This window comes from Tamandua tetradactyla, unplaced genomic scaffold, assembly GCF_023851605.1.
Source record: "Tamandua tetradactyla isolate mTamTet1 unplaced genomic scaffold, mTamTet1.pri scaffold_73_ctg1, whole genome shotgun sequence".
Classification (NCBI taxonomy): Eukaryota; Metazoa; Chordata; class Mammalia; order Pilosa; family Myrmecophagidae; genus Tamandua; species Tamandua tetradactyla.
Window position 1 is genome coordinate 142,368 of NW_027518403.1, and position 19,638 is coordinate 162,005.

General features: G+C 49.4%; 1 pseudogene; it reads right to left on the minus strand.

The window, feature by feature from the left end:
* Positions 1–15,571: 15,571 nt before the first annotated feature.
* LOC143673267 (glycine dehydrogenase (decarboxylating), mitochondrial pseudogene) lies at positions 15,572–18,877 on the minus strand (annotated as a pseudogene).
* Positions 18,878–19,638: the final 761 nt, after the last annotated feature.

Sequence of the window (19,638 nt, forward strand, 5' to 3'; positions counted from 1 at the left end):
GCTGTGAATTTTCATCCAGGCTTCTCTGGACTCAGTGTTCAGGGGACTAGAGACTGTGAGGTTTATATGTGAGAGAAGGATCTGGAGTGAGTCTGACTTGAGTTCAAATCACAGCATCATTTTTCCATCTGGGTGACCCTAGCTGGATCACACAACTGCTTTTAGGCTCAGTTCTCTCCTCTGTGTCATGGGGGCTTTAACTGTGGGAAACAGAAAGCTGCTCAGCCCAGTTCAGATCCTGGGGAGGGGTTATTTTAGTACAAGTCAGTGCTTGCTTCTCACAGTTATGTTCTAAAAAGCAATTGCCAATGCTGAATATGTGTTTCTATGTAAGATACCTTATTTCATATATGTCGTTGACTCACTAACTCTGAACTCATAGCCAACAGCTCTGTAACTCAGGCCCGAAGCAAGCTTCTCTAACACCCCTATTTTCTCCATAGGGCAACATTACTGCCTTGCTTAGGGAGACTAAAAAGCACTTCAGCTTCAGGGCCATTTAAAAGCACAAATAAATGCAAAAGAAAGTGCCACGAGAAGGGCACGTGTCCACGGTGGGGAAGTGGAACCAGCAGCGCGGTGCGGCCCTGTCCCCCCACCCAGCAGGGAAGGAGCAACGCCCACGAGCGCACACCCAGGAATGACTAGGAACGCGCCGTGAGTACCGGGCTCTGAGTTAACAGATACATTTTAGCAGATGGCCGGGTTGGCAAAGTCGGAAGGCACAGGTAATGCGGTGGACTGCACTTGTCATCGGACCCCTGGGCGGGGGGCTTCCTGGGAAGGAAGGGCCGCTGGGGCCTGAGGCGGCGCCGCTGAGGGGCTGAGAGGGCAGCTCCCCGCCCCAGTTTCCTCAGGGCTGCCACGACCCCATGGTGGTCGCCTTCTGCTGCACGGGCCATAGCCCTTCCCACAAGGCAAGCCCTCCCCACCTCCTCATCTCCGCACGCTCTGTCCCCTGGAAGGGAGGTGTAACGGGCAGCTGGCCTCGGTGCCTGCAGATGGCCATTCCCCCTTCTTGAGCCACTCCGCCCAGGATGGGCGTGTGACCTGGGCCGGGCGAATCAGAGGCTGGCAACACCTTGGCCCCTTTTGATTGGCTCGTGAAAGGGCATGTGACTTCACCGGGGTCAATTAAGTGTCAGGGCCAGGAATTTTTGCTGAGTCATTGTAGAGAGGACTGGCTCCAGTGGCACTCTGGGTTGGTGCTCTAGGGGGCTAGTAAATTCCGCTTCTCCCTTTCTGCCTCCCTTAAGGCAGCTTCATTATTATAACCACTCCTTTCCCTCCTCCCTAGTCTGGCTCCAGTACCCTAACTTCCTCCCTTCCCTACTTACCTTTCTGTCTCTCTCTCTTCATCTACTCTCCTTCTCTCTCTCCCCTCCCTCCCTCCCTCCTTCCAAACCTCCCCCTCCCCTCCCCCTCCCTTCCCCTCCCCCTCCTGCCCCTATCCTCCCCCTCCCTTCCTCTCCCCCTCCATTCTTCCCTCCCTCCTTCCATCCTCCCTTCCTTCCCTCTTTTCCTCCTTCCCTCCTCCTCCTCCTCCTCTCTCTCTCTCTCTCTCCTGGTCTTCTCTCCTCTCTCTTTCTCTCTCTCCTGTCTTCTTTCTTTCTCCCCCAGTAGAATCCCCTGCCTGCCCATCATCTTTCTGTGGCTGCAGCACTCCCTGGCTTGTGGCCTCAGCCCTCAAGCCTCTGTTTCAACCTTGGCATCACCTTCTCCTCTCTGTGCCTCTCTTTTCTACTCTCTTCCAACAACCCTTGTCCTTAGGGGGCCTACCCAGATAATCCTGGGTAATAGCCTCACCTCAAAATCTTTTAACATGATCACAAATGCAAAGACCCCTCTACCAAATAAGGTTCCAGGCCCAGGCCCTGGGGCTGAGGATGTGGGCATGAGCTGGGGAGCCAGCACCAGCCTGCCACCTGGGTGGGGGGCATGGAGCCTGACCTGTGCTCCAGAAGTGTTTTTGCAGTGACTCACAGTCTGTTCTGATGGATTCTGAAGATCTAGAAGAAAGATTGGTAGGAAACAGTCTTGTTCTGATCTTGGGGCATGTTTGTAGGGCAAACCCTAGGAAGGACACCGAGTCTGGGAGGCCTGAGCAGGGTGGTGCTGGGCTGCCCCTGAGATGGTGGACAGGGCCCCTAGGGGCAGGTGCCCCTCAAGGGGAGGGTGGGGTAACCAGAGCAACCCATGGCTGCTTCCAAGTGTTCGGGTCTCACAGGATGGCTAGGGCCAGAGCAGAAGAGGTGTGGGTAGGTTAGAGAAAAATTGAGGGCTAGGGAAAGCCCATGGGGGTCTTCAGGCCTCTAGACTTAACAGCCAGTTGCAGAAGGCCAGCAAGTAGCTTTTGGTGAGGAACTCTCCCTGGGGACAGATATCACCGTCTCTTGCAGGAACCCATCAGCTGGCCTCTTTAGATCATGGTGGTCTAGTGGGGCAGGATGCTGGGATGCTACTAAACCACTTTCTGAAGAGGATGTTTGTTGATGGCTCAACAGCTAGAAAAGACCTGTCCCCTGGGAGGGAATGGGTGGGGTGAGGAAGACCCCTACAGCATGAGCAAATCAACCTCCAGCCCCCCTCCCCACCAGCCACCTGCGAGTCAGAAGCTTTGGCATGAAACTCTTGCTTATGCCCAAAACAGTGCCAGCTCACACTTCTTACCTGGCTTCCTTCCCCCTGAGTGTTTGCTCTGAAAATGAACTGTTCTTTTAGGAAGGGAACCCTTTCCCAGCCCAGCCCCAGGCAGAGTGAGAGAAGCAAAGCAAAGAAGGGAGGGGGGGAAACAGCCCTAGACACTCAATATATCATTTTGCTACTTTCAACCCAATAAAACCCATTTTCAAAGAGCCCAGGGGGAGCAGGTGTGATGCACTCATCTACATTTTTGAGATCACTTTGGGTTTTCCCTCTGTAAGCTGACAGCAAGCCAGCAGGAGAGACAGGAACTCTGCAGGGGACAGATCACAGCATCGTGGGGCAGCCAGGGAGTGCAGGCCATTCCTGTGACTTTCTTAGCCCATATTTTAGGTGACCACCATGGTGCTGGGCACCTGGCGGGAAGGTTAAATGACCTCCTCCTTTGGCTGCCTTCTCCTGAATTCTCCAATTTCATAAACATTATTGCAGATGTGGTCTCTGGCCAGGGGAGATATACCAGCCTCAGCCACACACCAGGCTGCAGAGCTCTCAGAAGAAAGCTGGTCTGAATTTCTGAAGCCAAATCAAACACTGGTTCCAGAACGTTTTCTTGTTATCTCACTGTCAGATTATGGAACAGTCACCCCACTGATGGGTCATGAGCCCACCCAAGTTTTAAATTAAACTTCTTGAGTTTTCCCTAAGAGAGCAGATAAAATCCTTCCAGCTAAGGTTTGGAGGATAGAATGTGGTTTGTGTGTGTGCATGTGTATTTCCCCTAAAACTCATTTTCTTTTGTTGGACTCCTTGAAGCTCTGTTTAAATATTTTGCTTGGGGAAATAATTATGCTTGATGAATGCTAACACATCCTTCCAGAAGGAATTTCTCCATGGCTTCCTGGATTTCAGAGTGAAGCTCTTTTTGAAAGGAAGAGGCAAGTCCCCTTTCCAAGAAGTGAGTGTCCTAGGAGTGGCTCTGGATGTCAACCACAGGCTCTGAAAATCCACCATGTAAAAAAGCTACAGTTGCATACTGGAAGGCAGAGAAAGAAAAGAGAGAGGGTTTTGTTCCCTGGCTGATGCCAAAAGAGGTCCTACCTCAGGCAGCTGCTTAAACACTGGCCAGTTCCTTCCCCTCTCAGCATCTTAGATTCCTTTTCCTTCAGGGAGGGGAAATTACAGAAGCTCCTTTTGTGGAACTCCCACTAGTGAATGTAGGAGGAGATGCTGCTATTACCTTATCATTCAGTCACTCAACAAACATTTACTGAGCACCTACTACATGCCAGATTCTCTTCCAGGTACGTGGAGTGGACTTCTGGAAGGCAGGAGCACACATCTCTTTCAGGCTCCAGGAGTCTGTACTGATATGGTTTTGGAAATTACACAGGGCATTGCACGATGCCTGGTACATAATAAGTGCTTGATAATTTTCTTCTTGTTTAATGTAAAAGCAATAAATAAGGTGGAAGATTCTGGAGATGGTGGGAGGAAGCAGCGCTGTCATGTATTCTAGGGGTTGGAGGTGGCAGTCCCTATGCATCCTGGGTCCCAGAAAAATTGTGACCCCCTCACAAAGGACACTTAGCCCAGGTGAGCTGACCCCCCCACCCATCCTGGGAACCCTGAGTGAGGAAGACAGGACACCCTAGGTGTAGCCCAGATCTCTGTAGCCAGCAGTCAAAACCAGGCTTTAAAGTCGAGGGCACAACCTGGCAGCATGGGTGGGGGGTACCCAGCTTCTGACTTACTCGATTTGGCCACTGGGGGTCTTTTATACATTGGAATTTTAGGCCTGCACTTGAAGACTGGGATATGACACTCACAAATCCAGGTATCCAGCCTTTCTGGAAAAATCAAAAATTCTGGCCACACTGGGCCATGTTCCTGCCTGCCACGCAGGACAGGGGCTAAGCAGACATGCCCTGGTCTCCATAGGGCACCCCCGTTTCTGCGAGTATGTGCCTGTGTGCTTCTCATGGGCACATGAGTGTTCAATCCTTGATTTCAAGGGAGCCAGTGGGAGTTCTGACAGGGATCTCAGTGGGGTTTTGTTTTGCTTATGTTCAATTAAAGTTCTTTATTAGAGCACATTTTGTGCATGAACATACATATTTGATTTCCTTGCATGTAGTTTTGAAAGTATAAAAGAACTTTCTTACAGATATAGACATTAAGGCAGCTTTCTATTCATTTTCTTTTTTTACTTTTTTAATTGTATAGTATAACATATACACAAAGCAAAGAAATAAAAAAGCAATAGTTTTCAAAGCACTCTTCGACAAGTGGTTACAGGACAGATCCCAGAGTTTGTCATGGGCTACCATATGATCCCCTCAGATTTTTCCTTCTAGCTTCTCCAGAATATAGGAAGCTAGAGGGCTTGTGTGAGCTTGCTATCTACTGGTATTCAATGTACCAGAAACAAAATGACTTTTAAAAGGGAATTTAATAAGTTGCTAGTTTACAGTTCTAAGGCCAAGAAAATGTCCCAATTAAAACAAGTCTATAGAAATATCCAATCTAAGGCATCCAGGGGGAGATACTTTGGTTCAAGAAGGCCGATGAAGTTCAGGGCTTCTCTCTCAAGTGAGAAGGCATATGGAAAAAGGGTCAGTGCTTCTCTCTCATCTGGAAGGGCACGTGGTGAACACAGCATCATCTGCTAGCTTCCTCTCCTGGCTTCCTTTCATGAAGCTCCCCCAGAGGTGTTTTCCTACTTCATCTCCAAAGGTTACTGGCTGGTGGACTCTCTGCTTCTCATGGCTATGTCATTTTCTGCTCTCTCAGAAATCTCTCACATTCTCCAAAATGTTTCCTCTTTTATAGGTTTCCAGTAAACTAATCAAGACCCATGCAAATAGGTGATTGAATTACATCTCCAGGGAGATGATCTAATTACTGTTTCAAACATACAATACTGAATAGGGATTAGAAAAAACAGCTACCTTTACAAAATGGGATTAAGATTAAAACATGGGTTTTCTAGAGTATGTACATCCTCTCAAACCAGCACAGGCTTAAGAATTCTTTTTATCATCAATCAACTATTTTTCCTTCTTTTTTTGTGAAAAATAACATATATGCAAAAAAGCTATAAATTTCAAAGCACAGCACCACAATTAGTTGCAGAACATGCTTCAGACTTTGACATGGGTTACAATTTCACAATTTTCAGTTTTTACTTCTAGCTGCCCTAAAATACTGGAGACTAAAATAAATATAAATTGAATGATTCAACATTCATATTCATTTGTAAAGTCCTATCTTCTCTGTATAACTCCACCATCACCTTTGACCTTTCCATCCTTCTCTTTAGGGGTGTTTGGGCTATGGCAATTCTAAATTTTTCATATTGGAAGGGTCTGTCACTAATATATTGAGGTAGAGAAATAGAACTATCTGATGTTCTGGAGAGGCTGGACTAGGTTTCAGGACTTATCTGGACCAAGGACCCATCTGGAGTTTGTAGGTTTCTGGAAAGTTACTCTAGTGCCTGGAACCCTTGTGGAATCTTATATATTGCCCTAGGTGTTCTTTAGGATTGGCTGAAATGGTCTTGGTTGGGGGTTGTAAGGTTATGATAGGTAGCAAGGACTAACTGAAGCTTGCATAAATGCAACCTCCAGAGTAGTCCTTCAACTCTATTTGAACTTTCTGCCACTGATACTTTATTATACTTCTTTTCCCCCTCAGTGGCATTTTGAGTAAAAAGAGGCCTTCTCCCCCCTTGTTGGTGCAGATATGGGGTGGTGTGGAGGGAGCCCAGGTTTAGGAACCAGAATTGGTGGTTTAAGTCCTGGCTGGATGACAGCTTGTCCAGGGCCACCCACTTAGCGGCCACTGACCCATATGGAGCCCAGCCAGAGCATCATCTATGGAGAAGGGTGGATCCAACTGACCCACCCAAATGGACTGTCTACCACCAGGCAGTGCCCTGGAGAAGGAAGCCAGAGGGGAGTAAGTGAAGCACAGCAATGAAAGCAGATGGTCCCAAAGTTAAAATGGAACCTCTTGCCATCCATCTTTACTTGCTTGTGTGCATTTAATAAAATTTCTTACCTATTTTCAAAAAAAAAATCCTGGCTGTGCCACTTGCTGTCTGGGTGATCTCTGGAAGCACACTTAGCCTCTCTGAGCCTGGAGAGTGGGGAGATGTGTCCTGTGAGTTGCCGTAGTCACTGACTGAAAGCAAAGGGTCTTCTGTGTACCAGCTGCAGTTAGGGACCAGGGACACAAACAATTATGCAAGGAGTTAAAAACTCAAATGTCTCTAGAGGTGCCAGGCAGGCAGCAAAACAGGTGAAGCAGCTCCAGCATGCTGCAGTAGGGGTTGGTGGAGGGTGAACTAGAGTGTTCCTGTCCCTGAAGGGTCAGTTCCAGGCGAATGTTATGAGGAATGGAGGACCCAGGGTTACCAGAGCTTCTGCATTTTGCTTTTTTTTTATTTTGGTAACAGAAGCCATAAATCTAGATTTTTAATGGGAAAGCTCCTAACTGTAAAATGAAGGTTACTGAATCATACTACAAACATGAAGGAACCTTGAAAACATGATGCTGAATGCAAGAAGCCAGATACAAAAGGACACATAATGTATGATCCCATTTATATGAAATGTCCAGAAAAGGAAAACCCATAGAGACAGAAGTAGATTGTTGGTGGCAGGAATTGGGGGGCCAGGGGGAAATGAGGAGTGGCTATGTATTAGGTATGGAATTTTATTCCAGAGTGATGGAAATGTTTCAGACCTAGATAGAGGTGTACAACATTATAAATGCATTAAATGCCATTTTAAAAGGGTTAATTTTATGCTATATGAATTTCATTTCAATAAATAAATTTTTTTAAATAATGACAACTTATTAAAAACATTTGTGGGCCACCTCTGGGTTAGCCATATGGGGCCTGATCTCACTGAGCTTGAATTTGCAGTCCAGTGGGGGGAGTGGGGTGTGAGGAAATGATATCACAATTCTAGAACTAACATTGTGTCCCTTTCCATGAGGGAGAAATACTGAGAGCTGGCAGAACCCATTTCAAGAAGGGGAAGGCTCACTGGGGAAGGGATGTCAGACATGTAGGCTGGGCTCACTGGAGGGGGTGGACAGTGGGGAAGGTCAGGGGCAGCATAGGGAACAGCACAGGTGAAGGCTCTGCCCAGCCTCAGCTCCAGACCTCCACACAAGTGATGACCGGGCTGCACCCACCCCCCGCAAGAAGAAGCCTGGGGCAGCCCCTCTGGGAAACTCTGCCTTGTGTGGAAGGCTAGCGGGGCTGCCCAGGATGCACCCCTCCCCAACCCCTGCACAGGCTGGAGGGAGGTCTGGTTTGGGGGCCCTCCCTGGGGCCTGACATCATCCCAGCCAGCTTGGCTCCCATGTCCTGCCCCAACCCACTCTTTCCTGAAGGAGGGAACCTGGAAGGTACTGCAGGTTCCTCCACAATTAGGTACTTTTGGGTGGGGCCTGGTGCATTCCAGAACAAGTGGAGTTAGCAGGCGGGGAGATTTGGCCTCAGGAGGCAGGAGGGGAGGGAAAGGGGCTACCTGGGTCCCAGTCCTCTCTGCCACTCTGGCCCTATCCCTGTTCCAGCTCGCTGTGGGGTGCCCTAGAGGTTCAGTTTGTCAGCAGTAAATTTTTACATCTCAAGGTCAAACTGTTTTCATTTAGCAATGTGTCTGGCCCCCAGTTTCCAAGAACAAGTCAGCAAAGGCCATCACAGCGGGAGATGTGTCCACTTTGAGGCAAAGCTTAAGGTGACTCTGGGTGTCTGCAAATGACCCCTTGAAACAACTGTCTCTGAAGAGCCCAGCCTCTTACAGCTTTCCAGAGCAGGGCCAGCAAACACACTGATCCTTCCTGCCACTGACACTTTATACTGGCATTGTATCCCAGGCTTGGCAACTGTTCATTTGCCTAAACTATGGCCTAAGGCAAGCTTGCAGTTTCATAAAACATTCTTATTCAAGAAACACAAAGGAAGGGAGAAGGTTGCAGTTGCTTCTTAGAAGGGGATGGAGAGGGGTGGACTGGAAGGTGAGGTCATAAAAGTCAATGAGACAGGTAGTTGAGTGGTTAGAAAGCCTGCCTTCCATGCAGAAAACCTGGGTTCAATTCCTGGACCATGCTCCCAATAACAACAAAAAAGTCTGTGAGAAGGGGGGAGACTTGGGGTTGCTGCTCCTATGGTGTCTGCTTTGGGCTCACTGGCAATTGGATTTTCCCATAACAGGAAACTCTGGGACACCCCAGGTCTTAGCCCCAGAGACAAGGACTCAGTGGTGGGGCCAGTAGACCCCACAGAGGCTGATGAGGGAGGACACCACATGCTGAGCACCTCACCTGGGCCAGGTCCAGACAAAGGAGACAGAGGGCACAACTCCTCCTTGTGCTTCCAAGTCATGCTCAGAGGACACCTCCTACAGGAAGCCCTCAGGGTTTGCAATGCCCTGCCCCCATGCCCTGGGACACTCACTCTTTCTGCACATCCTGCTGTTTTTTTCTGCTGGCCCCTGTGACTTTCTGTGGCTGGGGAGTGTGGGAAGTGGACACTCCCCTGGAGAAGTGCTCAGCAACAGAAGGGAGTTGGTGGGGAAATTCCCAGGTGACCTGTTGCTTGGCTGAGACAACATTGGGGCACATCCTGCATGGTCTTCCAGAGGCCCCTAGTGGAACTGAGACCTTACTGTCCACTGTGTGGCCAGCTTACCAAACACACCTGTGCTGTTTCCCTTCCCCTTTTGGTCTCATGCTCCCTCTCCCACTGGTGCTCCCTGTGATACCTGCCCATTGACATTTCTTGCAGTCCCACCCTTGTTTCAGGGTTTGCTCCCAGGGAACCCAACAGAGACACCCCACTCAACTAGGTGGCTGTTCTCAGTTTGTGTTTTATTTCCCAACTAGACCCTGTGTTCCATGGTGGCAGAGCATATCTGATTCACCAAAGTATCCCCAGGGACACAGGACTGAGCATGCATTTGGTGCTCAATAAATGTGCACCAAAAGAAGGATGAGCTGAAGAGGGACAGAGTGACTCTGTTTTCTAAGCTCACAACCTGCACACTCCAAGCCAATCTCTCTCGAAAGACTACTGGGAAGGAAAAATATTAATACATTCAACCCTAATCAAATCTGGATAATTTCACTAGAAACTTTTCCATAATTTCATCAGCATTAAAAGATTACAATAGCAACAAATTAAGCCAACAGGCATGAATTTAGTTGCTCAAGAGGAAAATGTAGCTTGATTTAGAAATGGATGTTACAGCTTATTAATCAATTAAATTAATTTGATTTTGAGCCACTGTTAAATATACATTAGGATATATCACCCAATGGCATAGCTGGCAGGGGAAGAAGAGAGAGGAAGGAAAGCAAGTGAGGCAGACTTGGGCTCAGCACCCACACACAAAATGCTTTTAATTCTGCATTAAAATGGGGGGGCTGCTTGTTCAAAACTAGTGAAGAGAGTGCCAGCTGAGACTCCTAGTGGTGAGAATTATGACTCAATTCAAGCTGGAATAAACCAAAGGGGGATTCGTCACCCCAGTACCTGAAATGTTCTGGGTGGTTTGGCTTCAGGTACAGCTGGATCCAGGTGCTCCAGGTCATTGGAAATTGGTCTCTATTTCTTAGCCTATTTTCTTCCATGTAGATTTCACTCTCAGGCAGGGTCTTCCAAACTGGGGGGATGACAACCAGCTGCTCCAGGTTTTCATTTTGTGGCTTTGCCACCTTGCAGAAAGTATGCCCCTCTTTCTGGCCTCACCTCAATTCTCTTCGGCTGGGTGCAGGTGATGAACCACCCTGATGGGCCTGACTTGGGCCCTGTGCCCAGCCTGGAGCTGAAGTAGGGAGCAGGATGCACAGCTCCACTTGAAGCACTTGGATTGAGAGGTTTCTGGGGGGAGGCTCCCCCAAACCTGGGGAGCTGTTACAAGTCAAAGGGACTTTGCAGATGTGAGTTAAGGACCTCGAGATGGGGAGGCCTCATGGGGTTTCTGGGTGGGCCCCATGTAATCATATGGACCCCTATAAGTGAAAGAGGGAGGCAGGAGGTCACAGCAGAGATGCTATGTTGCTCGCTTTGAAGATGCAGGAAGGGGCCATGAGCCAAGGACTCTAGGAGGCTTCTAGAAGTTGAGAAGACAGGAAAACCCATCCTCTCTGAGAGCCCCCTGAAAAGACCAGTTCTCCCAACACCCTGGCTTTAGCCCATTGAGACCCATTTTAGACTTCCAACCTCCTGAACTATAAAACACACATGTGTTGTTTTCAGTCACTAAGTTTGGGGCAATTTGTTGTACCTACCACAGGAAACAGATGCATTTGGTATAAGACCATGTACTTCCCTTGGGCACAGGGGAACATGCCTGGCACAGGGGAACCCACAAAGACAATGGAGAAATAAACATTTTTAGGTCACCATAATTTCAGATCTCTTATGCTACAGGAGGCAAAATTTACTTGAATGGTTACCCTAAAGTGCAAGCTGCTGAACAGCAGGCAGGCTGTTTCCAACATGTCCTCCCATACCAGGCACCCCCTGGAAGAGGGCCTCTCAGCTGTCCTTCCGTGGTGTGAGACAGACAGATGGCCCCAGCTGCTGTGCTCTGAATTCACCATTGCACCTGTGCCCAGCCAGTGACAGAGCATGGGAGGCTGTGAAGGCAGGCAGGTCCCTTCTGGCAAGATGTAGGGCCCCTCAGGTGGGCACTTAGGCTCAAGGATGCCTCCTTGGCCAAGACCAAAAGTTTATTAGAATCATTCTGGAGCCTGAGATGCTCCCCAGCCCCAGTGCTACCTTCCTGCATGGAGGTCAGGGCAGCACCGCCACCACCTCCTGTCCCTGCCCTTCTCCCCCAAGTCAAGCTCTTGCCCCATTGGTATCACCTTGGCAGGACCCAAACGTGCCCAGCATTGCTGTGGGAGTTAGACAGAGGCGCCCCTCCAGGTGGATGCATTACAGGGGTCAGATGCTTCTTCCAGAACAAACAGTGCCCAAAAAGAGACAGCGAGTTTCTCACGCTTGCTTCCTGTGAATGTAACCTGATTTGGAAATCGGGTCCTGGTCGGTGGGATTGGCTAAATCAAGAAGAGATGGGCCCTTAGCCTGGGAAGATTGGTGCCTTCCTAAGAAGGGCAGAGGAGACATGACAGATGTCAACATGAGAAGACAGAGGCAAAGACAAGTGCGCCGCAAGCCAAGCACACCGAGGGTGACCACAGCCAGAGGCCAGGAGAGAAGCAGGGAACAGACCCCCACTCCCCGCTGTGAGTTCCCGAGGGAGCACAGCCCTGCCAGTGCCTTGATTTCAGACTTCTGGCCTCCAGACCCGTGAGAGTATATGCATCTCTGTTGTTGTGAGCTGTCCAGGCACTAGCAGCCCAGGGGAACTAAGACAGGCAGCCAAGGACACAGGGCGAGCATGGGCAGGGGTAACCCATGGTCACCTCTCTGGTAGGCACCTTTGTGCAGGGCACAGCCTGTGCACTGGGCATGGCAGGGCTGCAGCAGAGCCCTGGGCTGGGGGTGTCAGAGGGGGCAGACTGGAAAGGAGCACTGTGGGGGCATCCGTGGGCACCACACTATACCAGCACAGGCACTGGCCTCAGCACAGACCACTGTGTTTGCCCCACACTGGGTTTCCTAGAATTTTGAATTAATTGGTGGTCTTATCCCTTATTTCTCTATTTTTTATGGGATGGGGAAAGTGCATGGGCCAGGAGTGGAACCCAGATCTCCTGCATGGTGGGCGAGAATTCTACCACTGAACCACCCATGCACCCCCTCAGCCCCTATAAATGTGAGTTTTAGCTTCTCCGGAAAACTCAGCCAATCTGGTGGCACAGGGCCTGTGTCCCCCATGTGGGCACAATCTCCTGGCACTCCTTGGTGGCTGCTCTCTCTGGTCTGAGTGTGAACATTACAACTGGCCAAAGTCCAGCCTTGGAACCCTCCATTTCCAGGTCTCTTAACACCAGGGTTGGCCCCACCCTGTCCCTGCTCTCCCAACTTGCTGTGTGACCTTTACTCAGCCCCTGCCTTCTCTGAGCCTGGTCTTCCCATTTTTGTTTCCAAGGGGGAGGGACAGTTTGGCTCTCTTCTTCAAGGACCCTCCATGCTTTTAGGCTCTGACAGTGCTTGGGGAAGATGAAAAGGGAGATAAAAAGAAAATAGTTTTGCTTAATTGTCTCATTAAGCTTTCCTTATTGGAAAGCCAGAATCCGAGCGAGCTTCCTCTGCTTTATTGCTTGCCTTTACCCTGCCCAGTCTTCTGCAGCTGAATGCAGAGGCTGGGGGGAAGGAGGGAGTCTGGGGTGGGGGTGGGAGTGGAGAAGGACCCTCGGAGGGGGCCAGGACTCAGGCACAGTGAGGTCACATCCATTTGGTAGTTTTCTAAGTCAGGGTTTCATTTGGCTGCATGCAACAGAAACTTCCAAACTGCAGCTTCAGCAGAGAGGGATTTCTAATCCTCTCAGGCAATACCAATGGTGACAAACGCTCCTGCAGTGTTTGTCAGGTGCCCGGAACTGTTCTAGCATATTCCTTCCATGAACTCATCTGAACCTCAGGAGGAAGGGAATGCCACCATCCCCATTTCACAGGTGGGGAAACTGAGGCACAGAAAAGCTAAGTCTAAGCATGGTAAATTAGTGCTCAATGGAAAATGGCAAAGCCAGGCTTTGAACCCAGGCCATTTGGCCCCACCTCAAGGGCCTTCTGAGAGCAAGAGGCACGCATGCAGCTGAGCAGGCTGGGGGCAGGACATGGTGGTCAGGGCCATGTGTGTGCAGGAGCCGCGACACTGACAGCACCGACGGCGTCCCCAGCCACACTCTGAGAAACAAGCCCCCTTTGAAGACCCTGACCCACTGATAAATCCCCAATGACTGTGCTGGAAACTGTGGCAGGGAAAACAAGTCCAGGTTCTGGATGGACCCCCAGAGTCTGGGGATGGTTTTCCCAGCAGGGACCAAGGCGGGGGACTGCCACCTACTCACTGGCCTGGCCCAGGCTTTGTGTCTCCCTCTGGGTGGCAGGCCTTGCACTCTGCCACTCTGTCCTTTCCCCATGGGGCACTGGCTGTGGGCCAGCCATGTTGTTTGGGTTTGTTTTTCATAACAGCTTTATTGAGATATAACCCACATAGCATACGATTCACCCAAAGAGTGCAACTGAGTGCCTTTTGGATATTTTCACAGATCCATGCCACCATCACTGCTGTCAATGTCAGGACATTTTGGTCAGCTCTAAAAGAAAGTCTGTACCTCCATCACCCCCAGGCCCCCACTCCCCAACCCTTGGCAAAGCCTAACTCACTCTGCCTCTGTAGAGGGCCCATTCTGGACTTCTGTATGAAGGGAATCACATGGGACATGTCTTCTGTGTCCAGCTTATTTTACTTATCACAACGTCATCAAGGTTCACCCGAATTGTCACATGTATCAGAGCTTTGTTCCTTTTCTTCTTTTATGGATGTGTAATATTCCCTGTCTGGATAAAGCACATTTGGTTTAGCAATTCATTGCTGATGGACATTGTGTTGCTTCTATCTTTTGGCTTCTGCAAATAATTTTGATATGAACAATGGTGAGCACGTGTTTGCATGAGTGTAGGTTTTCAGTCATGCTGGAGACACACCTAGGAGTGGAATTGTGGGGCCAGATGGTAGCTTGGTGTCTAATGGCCTGAGGAACTAGCAGATTGTCTTCTACAGCAGCTGCACCATTTTGCATTCCCAACAGCAGTGCATGGGGCTTCTGATTTCTCCACATCTTTGCCAACGCTTAGCATTGTCTCACTTCTTGATTAGACCCATCCTGGTGGGTGTGGAGTGGCCCTCATTGTGGTTTTGACTTGCATGGGCACATGTGTTTTTAAACTCCCAATTGCCCTACTGTTATCAGCAGTGGTGCTGGGCATTCTCGACTTACCCCCATGCCTGTTTCCAGTGGGTTCTGGGCACCAGGATGCTGACCCTACAATCTGTCTCTTGGGCATCCTCTGCATTCTGCTTCTGGCTGGCCTTGGCTGAAAGGTGGTACAGGCAAGACTGGGGCACAGGAGGAGAGAAGAATCAGGGTGCCCATTCCTCCAGCTCCCTCTCACCTGCTCAGTTCTGGCCATGGCTCCTCAGCCTGGGAGTACAGCTGTCACCAGGGACCCTTCTGTGGTTCTGAGACTCACAGGGCCTTAGTAAGGCTGTTACCTGCCCTTGCCCTTTGCCCCAGCAGTGGGGACTGTTGGCAACCCCATGCTGCTGCACCCCTCACCCTGCTCAGCCTCTGTGAAGACTCCCTTCAATAAATACTCTTCACTGGAACCACCCAGGGGAAATTGTGCTTCCTGATGGGACCTGGAATGACCCAGCTTCTTTATTTTATAGAGCAAGAAACTGAAGCACAGAAAGATTAATTGCTCAAAATCATACAAACTAGTAAATCAGTTTGAACAGAAGCTGTCTCATTCTAGAATCCACACAATTAAATCAGGGTTGGCAAAGAAGGGCCCTTAGGCCAAACCCAGCCCACTGAGATATAAGTGGAAGAGATATGTGTAATATCTGAAAAGCACCATTAAATGGAGGATGCACAGTCATCATGCACAGAGCTTTTTTTTTTCAAATTGAAATGCTTTTATTAGACTACTAATAAATGCAGATAAAAAAACAGATCAAGAGAAAAACTATCAGAAATGCTATTATGAACCAGGCAAATTAGTTGGAGAAAGATTTCAGTGTATACAAAATGTAAACATTTGCTCTGCAATTTCCCACAGATGGCACAGTCCACAAGGACTTATTTGGAACAAAAGTAGGCCCATTGGGTTTCCAGTCTAGCCTTTATAACCTGTGCATACTTGTGAAAGTTAAAGTTCTAGCACATCCAAATTCTTTTATGCAATGAACTAAATGGCCCCCAATCAAGGCAACTTGAACATCAACTGCTACATATGGAAGCAGAGGCACCAAAGCAAAGCAGTCTTCCAACGATCAGCTTCCATTCACTGTACTATTTGTATTTACATTTACCTTGACAGAGATTACAAAAATATATGTACTATATAAAACCCCTACTTCAATCTGGGGTGGGAGATGAAACATTTCTTGCTTACCAATTGCTTGGGAGAGACGTGTTAAACCAGTCATTTGAAATTAGGGGAGAGAGGACTAAGAAGAGGCCCTCTTCTGTTCAGAGAAGGGGGACTCATAAACTTCCATGGGTAGGCAGGTGCAAACCAGGTGCTGATCTCCATATATGTCATCGATCTGGGCAATGGTTGGCCAGAATTTGTTCTCTGGCTTCACAAAGGGAAGTGGGAATGCTGCTACCTCTCTGGAATATGGCCGATCCCAGTGGGAGGATGTGACGCAGGTCAGGGTGTATGAAGACATCTTCAGGGGATTGACCCTGGGGTCAATGCGGCCCTCCTCGATGTCAGCAATTTCCTGCCAAATGCTGATCATGGCATCACAGAATCTGTCCAGCTCCGCCTTGTCTTCTGATTCTGTGGGTTCTATCATCAGGGTCCCCGCCACAGGCCAGGACCTGGTAGGGGCATGAAATCCATAATCCTGGAGTCTCTTAGCAACATCCACTGCCTCAATATTTGCAGATTTTTTGAAGGGTCTTGTGTCCAAAATAAATTCATGAGCCACATAACCTCTTGCTCCCCTGAAAAGGACTCTGTAGTGTTTTTCTAATCGCTTGGCCATGTAGTTGGCATTTAAAATGGCAGTTTCCATGGCCTGTTTAAGGCCCTTGCCTCCCATCATCTTAATGTAAGCCCATGAAATGGGCAAGATGGAACTGGAGCCCCACGGGGCTGCACTGACAGTATCCAGCGGCCAGGTGTCCTCACTCTGCTTTACGAAAGTGATGGGATGATTGGGCAGAAAGGGGACAAGATGCTTCTTCACTCCGATGGGCCCCATGCCTGGGCCACCTCTGCCGTGGGGAATGCAGAAGGTCTTGTGAAGGTTTAAGTGCAAGACATCAGAACCAAAGTCTCCAGATCGACAGATTCCCACCTGGGCATTCATATTTGCCCCGTCCAAGTAGACTTGTCCTCTGTGTTGGTGGATCAGGTCACACGTCGCTGATGTTCTCTTCAAACACCCCGTTGGTGGACGGGTACGTAATCATGATCACTGCTAGGTTGTCCTTGTGTTTGTCGACCATGGCCTTGAGGTGAGCTACGTCGATACTCCCGTATTTATCGACCTCCACGGGCTGAATCTTCATGCCTTCCATGTGGGCGCTTGCTGGGTTGGTCCCATGTGCTGACTTAGGAATGAGGCAAACCATTCTGTGCATCTGTCCTCTCCAGTCGAAGTAAGCTTGGATAGTAGCCAACCCGGCATAATCTCCCTGGGCTCTGCTGTTAGGCTGGAAAGAGATTCGATCATAGCCCGTGATTTCACACAAATCCTTCTCAAGCTCTTGGAAAATTGATGGTACCCATGAGCTTGGTCCAGAGGCACAAAGGGGTGGATGTTTGCAAATTCCTTCCATGTGATAGGTGTGAGTTCAGATGAACTGTTGAACTTCATGGTGCAGGATCCCAGTGGAATCATGCTGTGAACAAGGGAAATGTCTTTGTTTTCTAATTTCTTCATATACCGGACAATACTTGTTTCTGAGTGATAGCTGTTAAACACCTGATGTGTGAGAAATGGCTAGTTCTCTTGAATGCTGTCCCTAGGATACCTCTTTGCTCCTCTCCCATACTTTCAGCAACCAGTTCTGCAGATGACTCACAGCCAAAGATCCACAACAAGTCATCCAGATCCTTCTCACCGACTGTTTCATCAAGAGAAATACCAAGTGTGCCATCCTCAAAGAGCCGAAAATTGATTTGCCATTGTGTGGCTCTGTCCAAGACTTCCTTCACAGAGCAGCCGCACTGTACCTTCAAAGTGTCAAAGAACAAGTCATGCTGGAGTTGGTGCCCTGCTTTCTTGAGACCATCAGACAAAATCAAAGTGGTATTACATACCCTCCTGGCAATATGCTCCAGCCCCTGGGAACCATGATAGATTGCAAACATGGCGGCCATATTCGCCAACAGGGCCTGAGCTGTACAGATGTTGCTGGTAACCTTGTCTCTCCGGATGTGTTGCTCCCTGGTTTGAAGGGCAAGACGATATACTTCTTTCCCAGTGGCGTCTCTTGTCACCCCTACCATTCTTCCAGGCATCATTCTCACCAAACTTTCTCAGACAGCAAAAAAGGCTGCATGTGGTCTCCCATAGCCCAGTGGCACCCCAAATCTTTGTGAGTTGCCCAGGGCAATGTCTACCCCAAATTCTCCAGGAGGCCGCAGGATACATAGAGCTAAAAGGTCAGTAGCACAACAGGCGAGGCTCCCGTTCTCATGGGCTCTCTCCACGAGCTCTGTGAAGTCCTCCACCCTCCCCTCTGTGTCTGGGTACTGGAACAACATTCCACTGACATCTTTTCCAGTGAAGTCCATTTCATGGGGTAACTTCAGCTCAATGAGGACACCATTATATTTGGCTCGAGTCTGAACCACAGCTATTGTCTGTGGGTGGCAACGAGGGTCCACAAAAAATTTCCTCCTCTTGTTGTGTCTGTAGCACAGCTGCATCGCCTCCGCAGCTGCGGTTGCCTCATCCAGCAGGGAAGCGTTGGCTGTGTCCATGCCTGTGACCTCACACACCATTATCTGGTAGTTGAGTAAACTCTCCAGCCTCCCCTGGGACACCTCTGGCTGGTACGGCATATACTGCGTGATCCATCCTGAGTTCTCCAGTAAGTTTCACACAATTGTCTGCGGTACTGAGCAGTTGTAATAGCCCATGCCAATATACGATCTCCAGATCTGGTTTTTGCTGAAAATGGCATGCAGAGTTGTAAGGATTTCATTTTCACAAATAGGGTCTTCCATTTTCAAGGGTCTTTTCAAACGGATGTTAGAGGGGATGGTCTTGTCGATCAGTTCTTCAATGCTCGCCAGCCCCAGGGCCTGTAGCATCTCCCTCTTGTCTTTGTCCCCAGGGCCGATGTGCCTCCGAGCAAAGTCATCGTATCTGGGCAGGAGGTTCTCGAGGAGTCGCGAGGCCCCAGGCGCACCGCCGTCCACGTTACCACTACTGCTGTCCCGGCCTGGTGGCGCCCAGTGCGACCCGGCGCTCCCAACCAGGAGGCGTCCGCCCCCGACCCCGCAACCCAGGCACAGCCCCCAGGCCCTGGCGCACGTCTGCATGGCCGCAGCGTCTCCTGCCCCGGCCCACTAGGGTCGGTCACGCTCTCGGCCCCTCTTCTGGCCTTGGAATCCGGCCTCGAGCCCTTTCAGGCAGCACAACTCGCCAGGCAGATGGATTGACGCTCCGAGGCAATGAACGCACCGCGCTCAGTCTGGGCACTCGCACAAAGTTGTTGCTCCACGCGAGGCACCTGCTCTGCACATATTAAGCGTCTCCCTTCTGGAGAGCGCTGGGATGGGGCCTGGAAGCGCTCAGCCAATGATGCACAGAGCTTTTATCTTTCCTGCTGGCTTGAATTCAGATGTGGTGGCTGGAAATGGAGCAGCCATTTTGGGTCATGAGGTGAAAGCCCTGACCCCCTCTGGATTTTGTTTTCCTGCGATAAGTAGACTTCTACTTTATTTAACCCCACCCACACACACCCAAATATTTTGGCTTCTCTGCCAGTCACAACTAATTCATAATGGCAACAAAGTATCAGAGCAAATCATAGGTTTCCAAGGGATGTGGGGCAGCCTTCAAAGTGGTCTCATTTTGGTTGTGAAGATTTTGAGAGGATGTTACCAAAACCTCTAGCATTTATCACAGAAGTGGTGCTTGTATATTCTGAGTGCATGTATGTACAACAAGCTTGACTTAAATCCTTCTCCATTTCAAGTGTTCCCTACCTTGGGAAAAATGAATAAACAAACAAACTTCATTTAGCATACTAGACTCTAGCAATCATCACATCAGCACTCTTCCAAACTCACTTTCTCAA